The 5,001-nt window shown below is 40.4% G+C and overlaps 1 non-coding gene across 1 annotated transcript; it reads left to right on the top strand.

Moving 5' to 3' along the window:
- The first annotated feature begins 3,173 nt into the window (after nt 1–3,173).
- TRNAE-UUC (transfer RNA glutamic acid (anticodon UUC)) lies at nt 3,174–3,246 on the top strand. Its single transcript has one exon. It is a non-coding gene; the product is annotated as a tRNA-Glu (tRNA).
- Nucleotides 3,247–5,001: the final 1,755 nt, after the last annotated feature.

Raw genomic sequence — 5,001 nt, 5'->3', positions numbered from 1 at the left:
AGTGAACAGCAAACACTGAACTGTAAGAACCATCACCCTCTCCGCTGCCCTGGCTCCCCAACACAAGAAACCACACATTTAACACACCTCTTACCCTAATTTTTCTCCTAACTTTTCCCACCTTTTATTACCTAATTTGGGTTGAAGGAATTCCCAACCCTCACCATTTACGTCACCATGTTCTTTGATTCCAGTTATCCCTTGACTGCCCGTTTTCCCCATTCCTTTCATCCATTTCTTGGTTGGGTTCATCAACACAGCTCCTCCTTCATTGATGGAGTCTCTTCTGGGGAGTCTGAATGATCCAAAGAAAAGGCTTCTAGAATCTTCCAGAAACCTTTGAGAGTAACCCCCAGAAAACCCCCATCACTCTATAATAAAGCCCATGCTCTCTGAAGTTTTAGTTAGTTCTTAAATATAAGTAAACCCTTCAAGTCAAGATCACCAGATACTTAAAGAATTCCTACAGATAATTAAGAAAATGGCAGGCAAACAAATAGAAAAATAGCCAAATATCTGAACAGGCAATTCACAAAAAAGATATCCAAATTGAAAAGGTGCTCAACACCCTTAGTTACCAGGAAAATGCAAATTAAAACCACAGTGAGAAACCACTATACACCCAGGAGAATGACCAACATTTTAAAGCCTGGCAATACCAAGTGCTGGTGAGAATGGGAATAACTGGAACTCTCATACGATGCTGGTGGGAGGGTGAATCGGCATATACTGCTTTACCAAATACTGCTCTGCCAAAGCTAAAACATACATTCATCATAGGATGTAGCAATTCTACTGGATGTGTACCCAAGAGAGACAGGTGCCTATGTCCAGAAAGAGACAGGCACAAGAATGTTCAGAGCAGCTTTACTCATAATAACCCTAAACTGGAAAAAACACAGATGTCCATCCATAAAAAAATGAATAAGTAACTGTTGACATTTTCAAACAATGGGATTCTGTACAGCAGTTAGAAAAAAAGAATAAACTGCTGGAATATTCAGAAGCACGGATAAATCTCATAGAGCTAACATTTAGTGAAAGAAACTACATAAGAGTACTTGAGACACACCTCCACTTATATCAAGATCAAGAATAGTCAAGGGAATTCCCTGGCAGTCCAGTAGTTAAGACTCCGTGCTTCCACTGCAGGGGGCACGGGTCAGGGAACTAAGATCCCCCAAGCCATGTGTCACAGCCAAAAAAAAAAATAATAAAATATTAAAAAAAAAAGAATAGGCAAAATTGAATCTGAAGAACATAAATATATATATTATATATATATACATATATATATAACTGAATCTCTTTGCTGTACACCTGAAACTAACACAACACTGTAAATCAAGAAATCTTCAATTAAAAAAAAAAAGAATAGGCAAAATTGGAGGGGGCAAAAAGGAGCTTTGAAGTGTTGGAAATATTTTATATAGAGATCTGGAATGATGGTCATGTGGGTCTATACATATGTCAAAGCTCATCAATCTGTACACCTACGATTTGTGTACTTGTTGAATGCAAGAAATACCTCAAAAAAAGAGAGAAAAACAATGATATTTACAAGAAATTCTAATGGCATGGGGAAGAGACTTGGCATAATGCCAAATTGGGATGAAAATATGACATAGAGAATAAATGTTTAAATGGACAACTGGAAGAAAATACTGGAAGTTTAAACACAGGTCTCTCTGAGGTTGGGATTAAATGTTTTCTTCATGCTTTTCTGTGTCTACAAAATTTTCTTCAGTGAACATGAAGAATTTATAATTGGGAAAAAATTATCTTAAAGAATTGAAGTGACTTTTTTAAAATTTGCAAGCCAGAAATGAAAAGGAAAGGAAAGAAATAGCTGGCAAAACAGCATTTATCCTAAATGCTTTAATATTGCTGTAATTGCCTGATTTCGAGGTTTTAAACATAATTTTAAAATAGGTCATATATTCAATAACTTTGAATCAGTTAATTTTCTCTTATTCTTTTACATCATAGGCAAAAATCAAAGGAATAAATGGATCTATAGTTAAGTAGTTAAGTGTATTTGAGACTGAAAAGGATTATATTGTACCTTTTTATTGCAGATATGTTCTTGTTTCATTTTGGCTATTAACGTGCACAGCTGAATTAAAGAGACCTTATTGGCTTTTAAACACTTCAGTGGAACTCCCATCTGTTAATGATAGCCTGTGTCTCCCCATCACCTTTGAGGGCACGGGCTCTGAGTACTCATTCATTTGAGGTTAAGTGGGCGATTATGATTGGAGAAAGCACCAAGTCTGGGGAATGCAGGCAATTGTCAGGCCCCGTTGGACCTTGCCTGGGGTGATGTACTCAGTCTTGTCTGACTGTCTTGCTACTAAAACCATGTTCACAATAAATCACCTACGATGGAGTTTCGCAGAACTGCGGTGGCAGTAATCCAACCCTGTGCTGATCTGCCTTGCATTGTTTTCCTGCTAACTATGCCCCGACAGCAGCAAACTCAGGCCCCCAGACTAGATGGAAAGGACCCCTGTCATTAAAACTACAGCAAGAAGACATTGCGGAAAGGGGAGAATTCAGGCAGCAGGGTCTTGCTGCCCAGCTGCCATCTTCTAACATCACTGATTCATTCAAAAAACAGTTATTAGAGGCCCTCTATTTTCCAGGCACCACGCCAGGTGCTGGGGTTAGTTCAGTGTTATGGGCTGAATTGTGTCACCCGCCCCGCCCCATTCATATATCGAAGTTCTAACTCTCAGTGCCTCAGAATGTGACTGTGTTTAGAGTCAAAATTACTTTACAGAGATAATTAAGTTAAAAAAGGTCATTAGGGTGGGCCCCCACCCCATGTGACTGGTGTGCTTACAAGAAAAGGAAGATTTGGATACAGACATTAACACCAAGGGAAGATGATGTGAAGACACTGGGAGAAGATAACCATCGATGAACCAAGGAGAAGCCTGGAACAGATCTTCCCCTCATGGCCCTTAGAAGGAACCAAACCTGCTGACCCCTTGATGTTGGACTTTCAGCCTCCAGAACAAGGAGAAAATACATTTCTATTGTTTAAACTGCCAGTTTGTGGTCCTTTGTTATGGCACCTCTAGAGAAACTAGTACAGAAGGAGGAAGAGGCAAGGTCCTATCCTCTTGGAACTCACTTAAGAAAAATACAGAAAATAAAACCCTGGGAATTCCCTGGCGGTCCAGTGGTTAGGACTTGGCACTTTCACTGCCAAGGGCCCGGGTTCAATCCTTGGTCAGGGAACTAGGATCCTGCAAGCCATGTGGCCTGGCCAAAAGAAAGAAAGAAAACAAAACCCTTTCTGTTATGGACGTCTTCATCCTACACAAAAGTAGAGAGGATAGTATGATGGACCCCAAAGTACACATGGCCCAGCTTCAACAGTTATCAGCACATGGCCATTCTTTCTTCTCTACTTCCGCATTCCCTCTGGATCTCCATCCGTTATTTTAAAGCAAATCGCAATTATCATATCAGTTCATCTGTAAATATTTCCAAATGTTTGCCTAAGAGAGAAAAACTCTATTTTAAAAACAGAACAATACCATTATCTTACCTTTAACATTAATTAATTAATATCTTCTAATATTCAGTGTTCATATTTCCCTGATAGTCCACAAATAGTTTTTTTTTCTCGGTTGATATATTGAAACCAGGATCTAAACAAATTCCATCTACACAAATTGGTTGGTTGCTAGGTCTTTCTTTTTAATAAATTTATTTATCTGTTTATTTTTGGCTGCGTTGGATCTTCGTTGCTGCGTGCAGGCTTTCTCTAGTTGCGGCGAGCGGGGGCTACTCTTCATGGCAGTGCGCTGTCTTCTTGCGGTGGCTTTTCTTGTTGCAAAGCACAGGCTCTAGGTGCGCGGGCTTCAGTAGTTGCGGCACACAGGCTTAGTTGCTCCAAGGCACGTGGGATCTTCCTGGTTCAGGGATCGAACCCGTGTCCCCGGCGTTGGCAGGCAGATTCTTAACCGCTGCACCACCAGAGAAGTGCCAGTTGCTACCTCTTTTACGGCATTTTAAATTTCTAAATCTCTCCTCACCTGCCCCCTTTTTTCTTGCTATTTACTTATTGTAGAAACCACATCATTTATCCTGTAGAATTTCCCAGATTCTGGATTTGGCTGAGTGCATCCCTGTGGCATTGTCTAACATGTTCTTCTGTTCCTAACCTCTTATAAACTGGTAGCTGGTTCTAGAGGCTTGATTAGATGCAGGTCGATTATTTGACAAGAATACTTCAGAGGAGGTACTGTGAGTTTTCTATTATATCACATATAGTATAATGTCTGGTTATCTAGGTTTTTGGTGATATAAGTAATCAGTGGTTTAGATGGTATTATCTTGATCCATTATTCTAAAATTTTTATGACACTGTAGAGGAAAATATGTTTCTGCACAGTTGGGGATTTCTGAACAAATTTCACTGAAATTTGTTTCGTTACCTGACATCCAACTTTGAAGTCAATTTTTGACTGACCAGATAGTGAGGCCCAGGGCCTTGGAAACATATCTTACTTGTAAAACTGAACACACTGGCTTATCTTTTCCCTCAGAGATTTATTTTCGTACCAAAGGGTTAGGGTAAGGATCTCTTCCATCTGATTTCCAAGGACACTTTCAGAAGGTGATGGGAGGAAAGTGGTGTCTTTATCCTTCACAAACAGAGGAAACCCATATTTTTCTGTATCTCACCTACAGAGTGAACCCACCAATGGTATACAGCATTTTCTCTCCTCTGGCTCTCACAGGACCCTCTGTGTGTATGTGGGTGGGGGAGTGCTGAGCATGAAGAAACAATGTTGCAATGTTACTCTGGCTGCTGAGCTTGCTGTGAGTATAAAAAGAAACCTGACTCTGAACTAAAAACCTCATATGTGGGCTTCCCTGGTGGCACAGTGGTTAAGAATCTGCCTGCCAATGCAGGGGACACAGGTTTGATCCCTGGTCTGGGAAGATCCCACATGCTGCAGGGCAACTAAGCCCGTGCGCCAC

Source organism: Lipotes vexillifer, unplaced genomic scaffold, assembly GCF_000442215.2.
Source record: "Lipotes vexillifer unplaced genomic scaffold, Lipotes_vexillifer_v1.1 scaffold90, whole genome shotgun sequence".
Lineage (NCBI taxonomy): Eukaryota > Metazoa > Chordata > Mammalia > Artiodactyla > Lipotidae > Lipotes > Lipotes vexillifer.
Note: the sequence above shows the minus strand (reverse complement) of the source record. Positions and strands in the feature narration are given on the sequence as shown.